Source organism: Pogona vitticeps, chromosome 4 (genome assembly GCF_051106095.1).
Source record: "Pogona vitticeps strain Pit_001003342236 chromosome 4, PviZW2.1, whole genome shotgun sequence".
Lineage (NCBI taxonomy): Eukaryota > Metazoa > Chordata > Lepidosauria > Squamata > Agamidae > Pogona > Pogona vitticeps.
In genome coordinates this window covers 59,006,970-59,026,235 of record NC_135786.1, presented here as the reverse complement: position 1 = coordinate 59,026,235, position 19,266 = coordinate 59,006,970, and the positions used below count along the sequence as shown (strand labels likewise).

Here is a 19,266-nt window from a genome sequence, read left to right as displayed (position 1 = left end):
GGGACCAGTGGCCATGATCTTAGTTTTTTTTTTTTTACATTGAGCTTCAGACCATTTTTTGCGCTCTCCTCTTTCACCCACATTAAGAGGTTCTTTAATTCCTCCTCACTTTCTGCTGTCAGAGTGGTATCATCTGCATATCTGAGTTTGTTGATATTTCTTCTGGCTTGGGATTGCTCCAGTCCAGCCTTTCGCATGATGTATTCTGCATATAAATTAAATAAGCAGGGAGAGAATATACAGGCTTGTCGAACTCCTTTCCCAATGTTGAACCAATCCAGTTCTAAGTGTTGCTTCCTGTCCCACATATAGATTTCTAAGGAGATAGATAAGGTAGTCAGGCACTCCCATTTCTTCAAGGACTTGCCATAGCTTGCTATGGTCCACACATTCAAAGGCTTTTGCATAGTCAATGAAGCAGAAGTAGATGTTTTTCTGAAACTCTCTGGCTTTCTCCATAATCCAGCACATGTTAGCAATTTGGTCTCTAGTTCCTCTGCTTCTTCAAAATCTAGCTTGTAATTCTGGGAGTTTTTGGTCTACATACTGCTGAAGCCTACCTTGTAGGATTTTGAGCATAACCTTGCTAGCGTGTAAAATGAGTGCAATTGTACGGTAGTTGGAGCATTCTTTGGCACTGCCCTTCTTTGGGATTGGGATGTAGACTGATCTTTTCCAATCCTCTGGCCACTGCTGAGTTTTCCAAACTTGCTGGCATAGTGAGTGTAGCACCTTCACAGCACCATCTTTTAAATAGTTCAACTGGAATGCCATCACCTCCACTGGCCTTAATGTGAGCCATGCTTTCTAAGGCCCTCTTGACTTCACTCTACAGGATGTCTGGCTCAAGGTCAGCAACCACACTATCTGGGTTGTCCGGCGTATCCAGATCTTTCTGGTATAATGCCTCTGCATATTCTTTCCACCTCTTCTTGATATCTTCTTCTGTGAGGTCCCTACCATTTTTGTCCTTTATCATGTCCATTACTGGAATACCATTAGTTTTTTTTTTAAAAAAAGTTTGCACAAGCAAATGTTCTACCCCTTTAAAGACATATAGTCAGTTCCCAGAAAGAGAAGCAGTTGCCAACAAGTAGCTTATACCCAGTACCTAGAAGACGAAATGGGTTCCGAATGAATCAAAATTATCAGAATTACACTTTTTGTGTTAGGAAATGTATTCTTTCATAGGCACATCTAAACAATCTTCAGTCTCTTCTGGTGAGTCAAAAATTCAGCATCACAGATCTTGTAGTTTTATTTATTTATTTATTTATTTATTTATTTATTTATTTATTTATTTATTTATTTATTTATTTATTTATTTATTTATTTATTTGATTTATATCCCGCCTATCTAGTCGGTTAGGACCACTCTAGGCGGCTTACAACCAAGAAATATCACAATGTAGATGAAAACAATATTACATAAAACCAAAGCACAATTTGTTTAACTACAAATAACAGTCTAACTCTCTAAAACACAGTCGCTTTCAAAAGTGCCTGAATCAATGTCAGAGATAAGACCAAATTAATTCCATCACCTGGAGGAAAACAAACAGACCAAATCTCTGTAATAGGGCCCCTCTTAAAGGTGTGAACTAGGGTGGCTAATAGGTTTTCATGCACCTATCTTGGCAAGGGTTCTGCATGCAGAGGTGGAGTGGCTGCTTCCTTCCTTTCGTCTTCTTAGCAGTTCAATACTGCTGTCTGAATGCAAGAAAAATGAGGTATCTTTGGAATCAATGTGTGAGTTGAGAACTCTTTTTTTCTGAATCCCTGCAGTAAATGGGCACCACAAATGTGTTTTCCCTATGCAAAATCACACGGAACAAGAAAATGAAATGGCACCATGGTCTTGGATTTTTTTTTTGTAAGAATCTACTAATGGAAATTCTAAAGTTAGATATTTACGAAATGAATTTCCTTGCCAAAGCTCAGCATCAGCTAAAGCATCTGAAACTGGTATTTTGATTCTCGGAAGTGGTATTTAACTTCTGAAATTGTTACCATTTCTGAAACCAATCTGTATTTTACATTCATTATAAGAAGCAACAGTCATTTATGTAGTCACTGCAGAAATTCCACTGGGTAAAATGGATTGTTCCATCCATGTTCTAAATATAAAAGAATCTACACTGCTAGTAAATATGAGTGCACTAAATAATGAAAATATATTTTCCCTGTGTAGATGCTTGGATTTTCTTCATATCTAATAAAAATATAAGCAATATATTGCAAAAGAAGCTCATAATAACTGTGAAGTAAAACATTTTTTTCCTGCTGCAGCTTCTGATTAATAAGGAATCTTGCTGATAAATCTTAGATAATGGATTCTGGCAGTTTACTTGCTTCTATGTAATGCTTTCTGAATTCCCACTCATGTAACAGATTCTGTTTTTAGAAGAAGTGCTAAAGTGTGACAGCTTCTTTGCCTTTTTATGTGTTCACATTGATTAATACTTGTCCCCACATATAGAAGAGGCCTCTGTGTAGCCTTGGACAAGCTGTACAGTCCTAGAATTGACCCCAGAAGAAGAGGATGGCAAACCACTTTTGAGGACTCTGTATGTAGAAAACCCTGGACAGGGTCCCTATAAGTCAGGATTGACCTGATAGCATGTAATTATTATACAGGAGGCATGATAGTAAAAGACTTCCAACACAAATTTCTGCAGACTGATCTCTTTAACCCTCATAAGATGGCCTTAGGATATGAAGAAGCTAATGTGTGTTGGTCATTTTAGTAGTAATCCACATTGCTTCATAGCATCTTGGCAACAAGACTAGTGGCTTGTCCACTAAATGTAGTGAGGCTACAAGTTTAAACAAACAAATAAACCAACTAACTAACATCTGTCTCTTCTGTATACAATTCTATTTACATGTTTCCAGTTTTTGTGCTCTTGCTAAATGCCAAGCTCTGTTTTTCTGAGTGACCTCTTTAATAGTGACATGTTGGCAGGTATACCTAGAGCTTGGAGTTGTTACTTTTTTGGGCTACAACTCCCAGAACTCCTAACTCTGTGATTTGTAGTCCCGAAAGGTAACATTTCCAAGCTTTAGCTATGACATGGTCCTGTACATGCTAGGAATAGTTGAACCTCTTGAATTTGGCCAATGTAGGTGTGTAAGAATGTAACTTGATTTCATTTTTGCTAAGATCTTACCAAAATTTTTCTGACTTATTTATAAACGAGATATAAAGAATGAGAGACTTTAAAAAGTGGAACACATGGGAAAGCAAAAAAAAAAAAAAAAAACAAAAAAAACAAAACAAGTTAGGCCATCCGTGGCAAGCCCTTTAACCCAGCTTCTCCCAGTCTTAAACTGGCACACAAGGCTACACTGTTTCTTATGATGAACACACCTGGGAGAACAGTAGAGCCATCATGGATATGTTCCCTTTACACAGCTGTCACATTTGTCCAGTGCAATCCTCTTATGCCTTTCAGACTCAAGTTTCCTTTGTTTGTCAAGACTGCAATACATACTCAAAGCAAAGGTGCCCTTGAAATACTGCTCGGATGCACCAGTGTCTTTATTGGCAATAGATACAGATGAGATTGGATTCAGAGTCTTCTGACGTTCCACCATGCATTACTTTAAAAGCTTTACATCGGTTTTAGCCATGCCAGATCAGCTGTTTTTGCTGAGCTACCGTGTGGATTGCATTTGCCAATTAATTCCAGAATCAGCAGTAAATGTTATATTTGAGCGGTGTCAATAACACCACATTGAGCGGTGAACATTTTGTTTTTTTGTCGGCAAAAAAACTTTGTGGGGAACTGCTGATTTTGATGAGAAACCTATTTTGACCCTGTTGGAAACATTTAAGTACTGTACCAACAAAACAACACCCTCTCTCTATTGTATGCCAGGAAGCGGGAAATAATCAGCTTTTCTGGGTTTTTAAGTAAGGGTGAAGCCTGCTTAGAGCTAAGGCTTCATATGCTGAAGTCTCATCTTTCTCCATTAATTTCACAGCACTGCTTGGCAGGACACAAGACAGAAGGAAGAACACATTGGCTAGGGATGTGAGCGCAGGTGTGCTAAGATGGATCCCTATTTTTAAAACAAATGTTGGGCACAATACGCCCCAAGTCAACATATCTTTGCAAAGCGATATATTTTCTAACAGGCCTGTGTGCAAACCCTTTTAGTAGACCTCTGTGGATTTAGGCCAGTTCAGTTTCATTGAAGTAACTTCAGTTTGATGTCTCTCAATTGGCTCCTTTCTGCCTAGAAATGAATGAAGTTGAAGCACTTTGAGATAATTTATTTAAGGAAGATAGTGGACATGCTAAGTAAAATAGTATCCCATTCTTGATCATCTGTTCCCCTGCCTGGTAGTGAGGGCTAGCTTCTCAGTACCTCTGATCCTTGAGCACCTACAGAGCTTGAAAACTTTCCATGCTGGCTGAGGGATGCTGGGAATTGTAGTCCCCAAGAAAGTGATGGTTCCCAACTGTGCAGCTGCCAAAGCCACAGGTGGGCTTTTTGTCTGGTTGACTCCTTTCACACCTATATATTTCTGATTTTGATAGTCCTAGCTGTGTGGCTAAGGGCCTCACTAGTTGTGATGCTGTTTGTATCTCTAGAAGCACTGCACCCATATGGGTGCTTGTTCTAATACGAGTTTACTTCAACTTACATTTGACAAAATTAATGACCTTTTATTTTGCAGGTAGTCATTAGAGAGATAGTATCACTTTTTCTACATGTCTGATGTCTCAGGCACATAGCTCTGAATGTTTTGCAATACTAGAGGGATAATGAAGCAGCAAAGATCATAGAATCATAGAATAATTGAGTTGGAAGGGACCGCTCAATGCGGGAATCCAAATCAAGATCGTCTGAAAGAGGACAAGCCTTCAGAGATTGCTAAGGGGTTGCAGAGATGACAATCTTTCTTGGGGAGACGGTGCTACACTTCTGGGGAGTATTCCAGGGATATAGCAATTTCCCCAGGAACAGCAATAGAAAGTAGTCAGCTTAGGACATCGATAATGGGTTCCTTTTCCTAATAAAAACTATCTCCTAGATTGGGTGCCCATTAGGGAAAGGCATAAAAGGACCATATAGATGATATCTGGATTTACTTCAACAAAATGGCATTGATGGAAAGGTTAACCATCTTTTCCCATTACTGGATTTCTTATCCATTTTTTTCACTCTCTTTGGTTGTTGTTGTTGTTGTTGTTGTTGTTACTGTTGTTACTACTACTACTACTACTACTACTATAGAGCAACTACATGCATGATTCTGCTAATGAATTTCGTGCATTTATCACTTCATGAGTAGTTGCACTACAATCCTGTATACCTTACTTGGAGGTAAGTCCCGTTGAATTCAGTGGGCCTTGCTTCTGAGTAGCTATGCATACTATTCTTCTGTAAACCAGCTAACATCTTGAGGCTGTGTAGATTGAATCTGGAAATATGTTTAATTGGTATTCATGGTACACATTTTAAGTTATATGTTCATGACTGGAATTTTAGTACCATAAAAGGCAATTTTAAAAGTTCAAGTACTCAGAGTTAATCCCATTGAATTAATGGCACTAAATCTGCTTATATCTAAATACTTTGTCTTGATGAATTTGTGAACAGTGGCCTAAAAGGCACCGTCTGTTGAGAAAAACAACAACAGCAACAATAACAGCAAGACAGCCATGCTGGTCCATGAGAAAAAGCAATGAGGAAATCCACTGTGGGGATTCAATAAAAAATGCCACAAAAGTGTGCGGACTTTTGAGTTCTCTAGAATTCTTCATCAAACTAGATAAATATTAAATACACACATGCACATGCACAGAGGGGAGAAACAATGAATTTTAAAAATTAGGCCAGATGTTGTGGCCATGAGACCTCTCAGTCCCAGACTGGAGACTAAATACATCACTCGTAGGTGGAAAGGTATCAGGTTACATCCAGCTGTGTGCTCTGCAGACCATTATCTCCTCTCTGCTCTTGAAACAAAGGCTGACTGCAATTTAAGGGTGTGATTTTTTTCCCCTTGGGCATAGAACAGAACTACAGTGAAACATTACAGTCTGCAAAGTTGGAAGTTAAATTTCAGATAGTGCACTGGGGGTGCTAAAAGATGGGGAATTTAGAATTATCCAGGTCTCATATATCTTTGGTGTTAATCTACTTTTTCTTGTACTTGAATGATCCTTCCATTCACATGGAAGATGTTTTTTGTTTAACCTAGTTTCCTGTTTCTTGTTTAATTTATTAAGTGGCATTGTACTATAGCAATACACCTCCCAAGCATGGATACTCGATTATATCTGAAATACTGCTGCAACACTTAGGAGAATATGTTTTGAAAAATTATGAGAAGAGGAAAATAGAGCAGAGGGTTTCTCTACCATCAGAACCCACTGCATATGTCACAAGGTTGTTACTGAAGAGAATGCCACCCACAGCTCTATTTGGGAGTGCATTAAGCAGTCATACAGACTGTAGAATGGGATAATACGGAGCAATCCCAATTGCACCAAATAACATGCAGCCCTAGCGCTGTGGCAGAAAGGAAAGAACTTACAAAAGGGGCAAGATGGATTGCTCTTGCTTAAAACACATGTGGTTGCCAGAAAATAAGGTGAACTACACTGCACCAAAAAGAAAGTCAAATAGAGATAAAATATACTCCATATAAAAAGCCAAATTATTAATATTATCTAGTGGTTAAAGAGGATGAAACCCTCTAAACAAAGCAGGTGGTAGAAAGTGTGCATCTGGTGGTAGATTCTGTCCTTACGGGCTGAACATGTTATTAGTTAGGAAGTTCTTTAAGACTGGGGCAATTGTCTTAGGCAGCTCCTGGCATTGTGCAAGAGAATGTCCTGTTGGACAGTGACTTAAGAAGGCGGCAGGAAAGCATGTACATTATGTATAACTATGTATGCACCAGAATAGTTCAGTTTCATTTATTTATCTAATTTGAGTAACCCAAGTTACATAAATGTTATGCCTTTCACCCAGTGAGCTCAAGGCAATATACCTGTTCTTCTCCAACCCAGTTCATCCTCACAACATCCCTGTCTGAAACAGTGACTGATCTGAGAATACTGTATGGGTTTTCTGGCTCAGTGGGAAATCAGGATCTCTCAAGTCTCAGTCCAGAGCTACTATCCTCTGGAATTTATCATGAATCAACATTTGAATCAACAAAAGGCATGGAACTGCAATTGCGGCATTTTGTGGTGAGTTTGTTATGTGCCTGGTTACACAATCAGTTGCAAAATCTGTACACAGTTGGGCATGTGATAGATGTTCTGAGGATGTGACAGAAGCTGCTTGCAAAAGTGCCATTCTGTATGCAATAAATCCAGTTGGATACTTGCTGAGCACTAAACCACTAATTCCCACCATCAAAATAGTTCAGGTCTGAGATTTCTAAGCATGATGAACCACCTTTGTGTCACTAACCTGGCTATTAAAAATCTACGTGCATATTTATAATATTAGGGTTTTAAATATTAGCACAGACAATAATTGTCTTACCAATACCTCTGGCTTCGTAACGTTAATGTATTCATCCCCTCACAGCTCCTCAGATCTCTTACAGTGTTCTTCTTGTCCTTGAATTTCCAAGTTTCTCTGAAGAAATCACTGATGCCCTCTATAAACCAAATACCATCAGTACTTGGAGGATATTAATATTCAGAGAGAGAAGGGCTACCTGTGATAACACAACTGGACAAAAGGTTTGTTCAGTGAATTAGGACAAAGGCTGAAAATAGACAGAACTTCTTTTCCATTGTCAATGGGTGTACTGGTTGGGTAGCAATGGCACTTTTTGGAAACAGAAAAATCTGAGCGTGTGAGTTGTATGCTGGGTCAGAGGTCTCTACAGACAAGAAGCGACATGAACATGAAGTACTTTCTTGTACACGAAGTAAGAAGACAGGGCAACTAGTTTCTCAAAGCAAAACTGGATATGTAATCAGGATCCATCAGGGCCCAGCTGTTCCAGGGAGACCACACAGGACTGTGTTGATTTCTTTATTGGGACTTTGGTTCCTTGCAGCAGGGACAGGTGACTCCAATTTTCTGGGGGCTGGAATCTGCTCCAGTTCTACATTTCAGATGGGAGCTGTGAATCTGATCAAGTCAGAACTTCACATGAGCTGTCCAACATGCTGAATCTATTTTGAAGCATAGGGTTCAGCACCTTAAATAGGTCTTACATTCAGAATAAAGTCCAAAATGGATTCCTTAACTCCTCCCCACTGCAATTGGGAGTCATTAGTCTCTACTGGCTTCTTGTGTTGTCTTGGTGATGGCTTTGGGGAGGTTCAAAACTTTTAGGAGTAGATTTTTAGATAACAGGTCTGCAGGAAGAAGTGCATGGAGGTGCAGAAGGCCTGTTAATACACAAGATTCCCAGTGTGGAGACAATCAGAGAACATAGGAAGTTTTATTGTATTGAGTCAGTCAACTGGTTTATGTAAACTCAATATTGTGTATCCTGTAGATTGGTAGCAGCTATCTGGAGTTTCAACGTGGGTTTTTTTCAGCCCTACATGAAAAACCAGCGAGTGAAGGTGGGATCATTGGCCTGCCCTTCCTCCAAAGCTTTGCACTGACCTTGACATCTTGCCTGTGATACCCTTTCCCTGTTGCTGCAGATGGCAAATGGGAGCACTTAACTCAAGTTTCTATGCCGCCAAAACTTTCTGGTCTCAGGTCAACATTCAGCAAAAACAGGCAGATGAAAACTACCCTTTTATTTAAAGCAACACATTGGCATAGGCAACTTATGACTGAGACCTACACCAGAAATGGTGGGGTGGAGCATCCACCCCTATACCAGTCCATGAACTGCCCCTGCACACAGAAACATAATATTATGGTGAAGTGCAGCAAATTATACAGACTTCCACATGCCCCCAAACATGTTTCATTTATTTATAAAATGTATACCCTGCTTGTCATCATGCTTGTCATCATGCAGTGATCCTGGGACTTGCTGTGCTATACTGTATAGCAGTAGTCCCCAAGCTTGGGCCTCCAGATGTTCTTGGACTACAACTCCCAGAAGCCTATACCACCACCTCTTCTGGCCAGGATTTCTGGGAGTTGAAGTCCAAGAACATCTGGAGACCCAAGGTTGAGGACCACTGCTGTATAGCACTGTAAAAGCAGTTAAGTCAGTAAAATAGGCAGGCAGCCAGAAGCAAAACACAATATGCCTTCTACTATTTAGCTTTCCTTTATCTGATCAAAGGCCTATCGGAAAATTATTTCTTTAACCTGCTGCCAAAAAACTCTAATGTTGATGCTGGTGTAACTTCCAGGGAATGGAATTCCATAACTAGGGACTACTACTGAAAGGCCCTATTAGAGCAGTCTGGATGGTATTAGGCAGTGATATAACCAGAACAGATTTCATTTCACACAGCTAGAGTAATACGAAAAGAGGTGCTCTTTTAGATAGCTAAATGTTAGGCAGTGTTTATATCAAGAATATGAACTGAACTTCATGAGAAATAGACAGCTGGTGCAGCTGTTAAAAGCCAGTGTTCTGTGGTCTCCCACAGTCAAGCTGGTGAACACAGATGTCAACTGTATTTTGCAGAAGCTGTTGTCTCTGGACTGTCTTCAAGGGCAGCCAATATAGAGTGAATTATAATGGGTGAATTATGAAGCTAGTGAGGGATAAATTACTGTAGGTAAGTTGTCTTTATCCAGGAGTACCTACAGCTTGTGAACCAACCAGAGTTGAAAAAGGCACTCTGTATCCACATGGGCCACATGACAGAATAGTCAATACTGCCCTCTAAAACAGGGAACCTTTTTACCTTTTACCCCCCCCCCGAAATTATATATGCCAACATTACCCCCTTGATTTGAAAGTAAGGAAATCATACATTATTTGAATTCAAAATCTTATTGAATCTACAAAGGCTGTGTACTGAACTAGCAGGATATATCATAAGTATCAATAGCTGCCAGGCTATGTACCAAACTAGCATGATGCACCAAATTTAACAAAGATGTGCACTATTTTTGCTGGAACACATTGCACTCCAGCCATGGGGTGGTATAGGGAGTAGTAAGGTGTCCAACATGCCTAGCAAGTTGCATTAAATTTTTGCTAGTTCGCAGAGGATTTAATCATCATCAATGGCTTTTCCTACCACTTTAATCATTCTGTGTGTGGTTTGCAAAAAGGAACAAACCAGGCTAAAGATCATGTCACCCACCTTGGTGCCATAGCCCAACATCAAAGACCAGTGCACTATTTTTTTATCATCACCAATGGAAAACTCAGCAGTGGTCAGAGGACTGGAAAAGATCAGTCTACATCCCAATCCCAAAGAAGGGCACTGCCAAAGAATGCTCCAACTACTGTACAATTGCACTCATTTCACACGCTAGCAAGGTTATGCTCAAAATCCTACAAGGTAGGCTTTGATCATTACCATCAGGATTTTCATTTTTACCCCATTTGGACCAGGGGTTGTGGACCCCTGCTTTACACCCTTCTGGGTCCCTGTCAAGGACTACAGTGAGCCTTGTGGTACAGTGGTTAAACTGCAGTACTGCAGCCAAAACTCTGTTAACGACCTGGGTTCAATCCCAGGTAGTCGACTCAAGGTTCACTCAGCTTTCCATTCTTCCAGGGTTGGTAAATTGAGTAGCCAGCTTGTGGGCGGTGGGGGCAATGTGTAGCTTACATAATTCAATTGAAAACCACCCAAAGAGTGCTTTAATTGCTATCGGCTGGTATATAAGCAGCATGCTTTGCTTTACTGGGTTTTTTTTGGTGCAGGTAGAGTCACTCTATTTTGATTTGTTTCCAACATGTAATTGCTGGGATCAAACCAAAGCAGACCTTGTGGCTTTAAATTTCCCTTCTGTTTTCAATTTCCCAATATTATAAAGTGGCTTGAAAAGCTTAGCTACTTCATGATATTGGGAAATTAAACACTTGCCCCTCTGTGGCAGGACAGAGGAAGGAGGCAAAATATATATTTTAAAATAGCACTGTTGTGCTATGCCACTTAGATTTTATTTTTTAAAAATTTAAAAACTTTCTCCCAGAAGGCAGAAGAGAATGGATAGTCAAGGAGGGGGATTCCCCCCTCCCATTTTTGTTGTTTTCTTAAGGAAGGAAGGCCAAATAGGGTCACTTGATGTTTGTATACCATTTGGATGTAAGGTTTGCACCAAGTGGCATACCGGACCTCTACATTAAGCAGCCCTATGTAGCCCAATCTAGTGCATTCCAATTTAGCCATCTAGACAAGCCCTTAGTTTTCTTTTCTTTTCTAATCAATATAGTCACTACTACTACAAACCTTAATCTGTTCTTAAGACAAGGATTGACTTTCCCTGAGTCAAGTGTTTTTGTAAGCTTTGAAGCTCCAAAGGCTATGGCACTGCTCACGGCAAATATCAGCAATGGTGTACAGTAATGTTAAATTTCCAAATTAAGGGTTTTGTCATGGTTGTCTCTAAGGAGAAATGAGAAAGGCAGCTATTGTGATAGCCATCTCAACAAATGATTTCTAGCCATTTTGAAGTGCATCTTAATTGCCTATTGAAGACCAAGCTATTTCCAAATACTTTGCACCTAATAATGAACACTTACAACAATGACTGTTCTTGGGAATATTCATCCTTCCAGTTTATACCAGTTTTGTCGAGATTATAGCTACACTCAGGGGGAACAGGGAAGTCTGAGGTAGTACTTGCTAAAGGGCAAAAGGTCAGGTGCAAGCCTTAGCTCTGCTGAACTATTGAATATATCTTTATTTAGTACTGTAAGTTAACACATCCATTAGCCCATCTGTCTGTTCCATCTACCATATGTAGCTATCCTGTATTATTGGCTCCCAACAGAATATAACAATGGAACAAGAAGCACAGTAACAGTATCCACTATTGAATGGTCACTGGGAGGGCCTTTAAAGGTTTGAATAGACTGCTTTTAACTGGACGTCCTTTAACACTTCCTCATCCCCATACAGACATACACCAGTTACTCAAACAATTTGTGTTTTGATTTCTAATGAACTACACGGATTTGACTGCAGTATGGAGTCATTAGTGAGGGTGCTTTTCTGTGTTACTTACAAGATTTAATCCTAAAAAGGCGAGTGTTTATGCAAAGGATGATGCAGTCTATTGCTGGTCTGATTTTAATTCTTTATTTTTATTCTTTGGGCAAAAAAAAAGTTAAGTACTCCAGTCCTGGTGAAACTGAATCAGAGAAAGTTGCCTCCATGGAAGGCACCAAACGTTTAAGTATGGTTTCTGCAACTAAAGCAGTAATTCTGTGGAAGCACACAGGCCTGAATGTGCCTTCATGCAAAAGTATTCAGTCCTAGCCTTCTCCATAACATGACAGGTTTCTATTTATAAAGTGAGGTTGTTTGAAGGTGGCAGTGACGGTGGGTTGTTTGGTATGCAAGTGTATTCAGTCAAGTGAGTGCCCCATCTCACTCTAGATACATTCCAGAAACAGGTTCACCAACTCATTTGCTATTTATGACATCTAGGCCTTTAAAAAAGCTGCAAATCATTTCCCCCTGCATATCTAGAAACATACTCCCTGTCAAAATGGCTATTTTTGGACTTTGAAATCCTGGTTCATCGTTGCAGAAAGCAAATGAGAAAATAACATCTTTGGGATAAAGAGCTTCTTTAAGCCATTTTTTCTTGGCAAGGCAGGATATATTGTTTTAAAAAAAACATTCCTAACTAGTGCCTACTGTTAATCAGCCCCCAGAGTACTGCACTTCTATAGTAATGTGATTTATGATTTATAGTGGCACAAAATAAGATCAAAATTGTGCAACCAGCTAATTCATTCTCAGATGTCTATTGCTATTTGATGTAATTGACTTATTTGGAGTAAATTGGCTGTTTTATTCTCTGATGTAATTTGGTATTTCCAATATAACTATTTTGTTTTGATGTAATTTATTCTCAAAAATCTATTCAAGAATAAATGCCCAAACATTGATTTATATTGGGTTTCCAGTGCTAATGTGAACAGAAGACAAGTTGCACAAGCAGTTTTTCTTCTCCTGCAGGACCACTATATCGTTTGTCTGAAAATCTGTTCCAAAGAGTTGTCCTGCTCTCCTATAGTAGTGCCATATAGGGCAGGATTCAGAGGGGTGAAATAAGTCCATTTAATTCCAGCTAGTTGCGCTTCGCACCGCATTCCTATACAACATAAGGCCTGTTGGTCAGATAGGCTTTCTGATGCTGTGGAGAGTGTTTCTTGAGGAGAAACATTTATGAGGTTGCTGGAGAGAGGAAGGCTGAGGACTGTTAGCTGTCTGCTGTTTGTTCAACTGCTAGCTACAAGTCCGTGTTTCTCTGTACAGTTTGCTTGAGGAGTTTAATTATGGAGACTCAAAATGCACCACGCCCCTTCAAAATGCACTAACATTTGCTAAATGAAAGGTTTGGCAAATGAGAAACTTCTCATGCTCACAACATGCATAATGGCAAACATATAACGTGTCATGTCACTACCTGAGCCAGATACTCTGGATCCTGTTGCTGCAATCTCTTTATGTACATAAAGATGGCCTCATTTCAGTTAACCTATTTCAAGAGGTGAAGAAAATAATGACTGTGCATGTGATCTTGGATCACATCTAGAGTGCAAAGGGAAATGTTTAAATGTATCATCACAACATGGAACTCATCCAAAAATATGATTATTCGTTCCAAGGAATTACGTGAGTACTGGATAACAACAGTCAAGTGACTTTACAGTAAGCTACTAATATGAGGACGTATTTTCAGCAACAGCATATGCCATAATTAGTAGATATGCATATAGAGCAAGGAAGTAACACAATCTGATTTTAACGTTGTTAGCTGGCAATACTATATCCTATTGTGGAAATGTTGCTCTCTGTGAGTTGTATATTATTGATGAGTAAAGTGATTAAAATAATTAAGGGCTTGGATAGGTGGGTGAGATCAAATTACCCATGGATGGAAAAGTTACATTCTCAAGAACAAACCTTTGCTATATTGCTATGATTATTTCATGGTGTAACAAATTCTTCTGGTACCACAAGTCAATGAAATATATCATTTTAAACAAATACCATGCCTATATATTTAGGAAGCAAACATATATTTCTGTGGAGCAGTGGGGGGCACTGGTCGTGTACACTTTCCTCATTGTAGGCGGTAGTTCCCCAGTGCCATGGCAGGACACTCTGGTCCACCACTCTGCTACTGATGGTGTTCTCTGTCCAGTAGCACTGGAAATGGTGCATTTTATGGATACCTCAGGAGAACTTTGGGTTCTCCAGATCCCAATATGACTCCCAAAAGGCTGAAATACCAGTATAGGAGCTGTGAAGCTGACATAGTTATTTGATCTCCTACTAGTTTCAAGAGAAGGAAGTTTTTTAAAGGTGGTATGGTGCATGTTTGCATATGTGCATGTGCATGTGCGACCTTTCTGGCATGAGTGAGCATGGTTTACTGACAATTTCTCTACTGTGAAACTTCTGTGGAAATATATATATATACATAGCAGATTCACGGTAGAGAAATATATATACTGTATAGTTTCTGTTTTGACTTTTGGACTTCAGCCTTTGAATCTCCCATCAGGTATGGTCATGTAGGATGGAGAATTTCCAGAGACCGAAAAAGTTACATTTTAAAATCGATGCACACATCCACCCACATACTATCTTCCCCTTTTGGGATTGTTTTGCATGGTGGGTACCATTTCTTTCAATTGGAGAAAATGCCAGACTTTCTTACTTAAATCAAGAGAATCCAAAAGTGATTAATTAAGGTTGGGTTATGTCCAGAAACATCTATTAAACTGATCCATGGCAAATGTTTAACAGGAGTTTTCTGTTGTATTGGTTATTTTAATGAGTGCTTTATAGGCTATTTGTTGATTAAATAAAAGTTGGTAACATTTTTCCATTTCATTTTGCGCATTGAAATATATGGTAATAATCTTACAAACAAAATCATGGAAACAGGCTCCTCAGTCAATAAGAATGAACCTTTGGCCCAGAATCCTGTTTCCTGCAATGGTGTCACATCACATTCTTTTTTATTTTCCTCTTTTCTCTTTTAAACATTTTATTAGTTTTTCAATCTATCTACATTCAATTCATGCTTGTTAAATATCGTTTTACATGGGCTGCTTATAATTATTTGTTTTTTGCAACTTGGTGTCTTCTTAGTTGTCCCTTCAAAATCTATACATTTTTTAAAGATTTAAACCATATTTTATTATACAACATTGGCTACTATCATATTGCTATCATAGTATACAATATTCTCAAAATCCTCTAATAACATACCTAATAAAAGTAATTCCGGTTCCAAATTTATATTATTTTGAGGTGATTTAATGGATGAACTGTGTTTTATATCAGTAATAACTGAATAGGTTCCTAACACATAATAGATGTTATCTAAAGCAATTTATACATATTTTCTTTGTATAATTGTTTAGCTATTTCTATCTCCACATTTTCTATCATGTCTATATCAATATCATATCTAATGTATGTTCATTAAGTACTATTTGTTTTACCTCTTCCTTCTATCTAGCTTCAATTTACCTTAAGAACCACCATGTTATGTCTTTACCCTGTTTAGTGATCTCTTGTTTCAGTTTAATTCCCTTTTCTAATATATAGGACATGCCCCCTTACAATTCCAGAAGTTAGATATATACATGCTTTCAACGTTGAAGGCCACCTTATTTTTTTTTTCTTTTTCATCTTTCTTGGTAACTCCTTCTCTTGTCTTTTCCCAATTCTTGTTTCTATCTCTCTAAAAGTTCTGCCATGCCTTGTGCCACCTGAGAACAGTTTATATACAGTATTTGATCTATCTCCAATAGATCTTCCAGGCAGATCTGCTGATTCTCTCCCCTTATCTTCCCTTAGCACACCTTAAACTCTCCTCAGCTCCAGGGTTAGAATTAAATCTCCTAGATTTTCTCTTCTAATTTCCTCCAGCCCCTCTTTTGATTGGCATACATCATCCACCACCCTCTCATTTCCTTGTTCATTATTCCCTGTCTCCTGTTGACTATAGTTCTTCTTTAAGTGGTTCAGGAATAATTTCACCTCTTTGTTGTGGGATCTCACTATTTCTAAAATAGCTTGAAGGGTAGATTTTGTTTCATCCCAAAATTGTCCTTGTTGTGGCATTATGTCCCAGATGTCAAATAATTGTATTCCAAGTGAAAGTTGTCCAGATGCTTAAAGTAATCAGTCTAGTTCCAACAATACTTGCGTCCATAGGTCCACTTTAATGGATTGATCATCTTTAGGGTTAAGCTTGAATTCAGTCTCAGATGTAGAGAGTTTTCCCTGCCTAAAAGCTTAAGGTCCAGTCAAGTTCAGAACTCAGGATACCATTTAGATGTTCCACTTTGGCCGGATTGGGCTTTCTAGGGTTAATTAATCCGTAGTTCAGTTCTGTCCTCAAAAAGAAAGGGAATTCCAAACAGCCATAAAGTGTTCAAGGTAATTGATTCTAGGCTTTTCATCAGCACCTTATATAGCTGTTTCAAGTAACATACAAACGTTTAGTTTCCCAGAGTTGTTGCCAATGATATTTTCAAAAGAAAAATTCTTAAGTTTATAACAACAAATTAATACCAAGCTTCCTTTTTTGAAGTATAATTAAATGTCTAATTAATGTCCAATTTATTTTCCTTGTGTCTCCCTGCATCTCCTCCTCTCTCCAGATTCACTACTGCTCAATCAGTGGTCAGGGATAGAAGACGCTATTTCTGCCATAGAGATTGTCTCGTCCAGGGATAGTAAAGCAATATAATAAAAACATGTTTCTCACCCAGTGATAACACAATGTTAATTAGGCTGATTTATCGCTTCTCCATTGCCAGCTGCTGATGACTTGCAAGCAAGCTAGTTCAGCTGCTTGTTTCTGCCCAGTGGTTGATTGGGGAGTTTCCCAGATCAAACATGGGTAACTGCCATTCCCCCTGTGATCAACAGGTTTCTTCCCCCATTTTACCACCTCTTCGGGGTGGTTTTAACTCCCTGGGGGGTCCAAAACAGGTCAGAATTCAGCCCAGGGGATGGAGCTCCGTCCTCCGGCTGCTGTCTCGTCACAGCTTCAAGCCGGAAGTCCATCACATGCTTTTCTTGCCAAACATGATCAAGGATATGGGGAGATGCAGTGTGTCTCAAGAGCAAAATTGTATAAAGTATTTCTTATTTCTTCTGAGGAAGATCAGTTCACTATGTCTGGTAATCAGCTGACCTCTGTCTTGCATAACCTGAACTTTTTAAAGCTGTGATTGAATAGTGGTTTGGAGAATGACTGAGGCAGTCCTATGAATTGGCTCAATACAATACAGTACACTTCTGCCCCCAGCAACCCTGGGGTTAGAGGTGTTATATACCTTGTAGTTCAAAATCCGTGTATAACTCTTATGCCTCCCCAAATGTAACTACAAAGCGCACGCAAGCGCACGCGCGCGCACACACACACACACACACACACACACACACACACACACACACACACACACACACACACACACACACTTGAAATTCTTTTCAGTAGCACTGATAATCCTTTCCTTACAATATCATGCATAATGAGCCTAAAAAGTCCTTATGACACCCTGATCTAGAGGCTGAACTAGAGATGTTGTGCTTGGGGGCAAGTAGACCACTTTTATGCCTTCAGTGTTGAACTCTGGGTGGCCAGGGCAGTTTGTTTGTTTGTTTGTTTGTTTGTTTGTTTGTTTGCTGTTCAGACATGTGCAATTCAAAAGAGAAGTTTAGTTAAAATTCTGGTTCGACACATCAAAGGTGAGTCAAAATGCACCATACATCATATGAAAGAGATGTCCTGCCTGAAGTGGACTAAACAAGCCTGAGAGTATGAAAATGAAAAACTGGCAATCTAGGGTGCGAAGTATTTTTTATAGTTCTTCAAAATACAGTTCATGCATGCAAAGTTTTTGGCATTGTGTTATTATGAAGTAGATGGCCATGTATTTTAATCTGTTTATCACTTCTGTGATGTACATTGCACACAACACTGCAAAATTTCACTCATGGTTTAATTTGAATGCTAATGGTGTATTTTTAGGGGAAATGATCTTCTATTGAACAATTGCCTTCTGAAGATCTGCAATGAATGAAGGAGACTCACAAAGCACGCTTGACTTCATCAAAAAAAAATCTAGCCGCAACTTCTTGAAACATCAACATTTTGATCACAGTGTAAAATTAAACCATTTACTGCTGTGTATTCTTGAGTCAACCTCCATTTTTGACACTGTGGATTAAAGCTGTATTGGATGACATGAAAACAAGCTGTAACCTACAACTGTATTCAATGAAACATACTGTTTTCCTATAAATTCCATTGTGACATGGTCCTTGTGTTATCATAACTACAAATGAATTTTGGAGTTCTGCATTTTTTTTACCCAACATTGACTTTATTTTTTTAATATTTTGCATTAGAATTTTGAATTGTCCAATAATTTCATACATAAAGTTCAATAAAATCATCTTAATGTTTATTCTGTTCATTCATATTGTACATAGGTTTATGAAATTTATTGTGTCAGGAACTAGAGATAGAGAGAAAAACCAAAATGGGAAAAACATTAGGGGTTGTGTGACATTTCCACCAAGCAGAATTGGCATCTAGTGCCAATAGAGATAATGATTATATTCCAGATTCATAAAGCTGCAGAGGAGAAAGGAATTGCTTCTGGGGATCTACACAAAGACCTATATAGGCATGTGGCCAGCATCCATTTGATCAGAGAAGCATCTTTGGGCTCTAGTTCTAGAAATGCTACCACACTAGTTGGCTAACCTGAACAAGGACAAACAAATGGGCCCATAACTTTCTGTTGTTGCAGTTGCCCATAGCCAAGCTGTCCCAAAGGCAGAGAGTGTGTGTGTATAATATTCAAGTAATAGTAATTCAGGAGGAAGGGACTAATTTGAGTTGTTTGACAAGTGTGTTGCATGAGAACTCCTGCCCCTATTCCATGTGTAGATGTAGAAGCTGTTATGTGTATGTACTGTTGGCTTTGCTTTGTAAGATTTCATGGAGTAATGGAATAGCTACTAGGTCTCTGTGGAGTCTGACTTATAACTCTGCAAAAATGGAGTTCGCAATTATTAGAGATGGCGATATACTTGAGGAGATGCTGCCATGAGAATTTATGGAGCAAAGGGTACATATGGCTATTTGAAGAACTTTTTTTAAAAAAAGTCCACTCTGAAC

The 19,266-nt window shown here is 38.9% G+C and overlaps 1 protein-coding gene across 5 annotated transcripts in view; it reads left to right on the top strand.

The window, feature by feature from the left end:
* Positions 1-18,547, top strand: part of LOC110087981 (potassium voltage-gated channel subfamily A member 3) — a 46,094-nt gene extending 27,547 nt beyond the window's left edge. For all 5 annotated transcript variants that reach the window (XM_072997498.2, XM_078392777.1, XM_072997495.2 and 2 more), the window contains one exon: positions 18,109-18,547. The gene's annotated coding sequence lies outside the window, so the exon portion shown is untranslated. The remainder of the gene's footprint in view (positions 1-18,108) is intronic.
* The last annotated feature ends 719 nt before the right edge of the window (positions 18,548-19,266 follow it).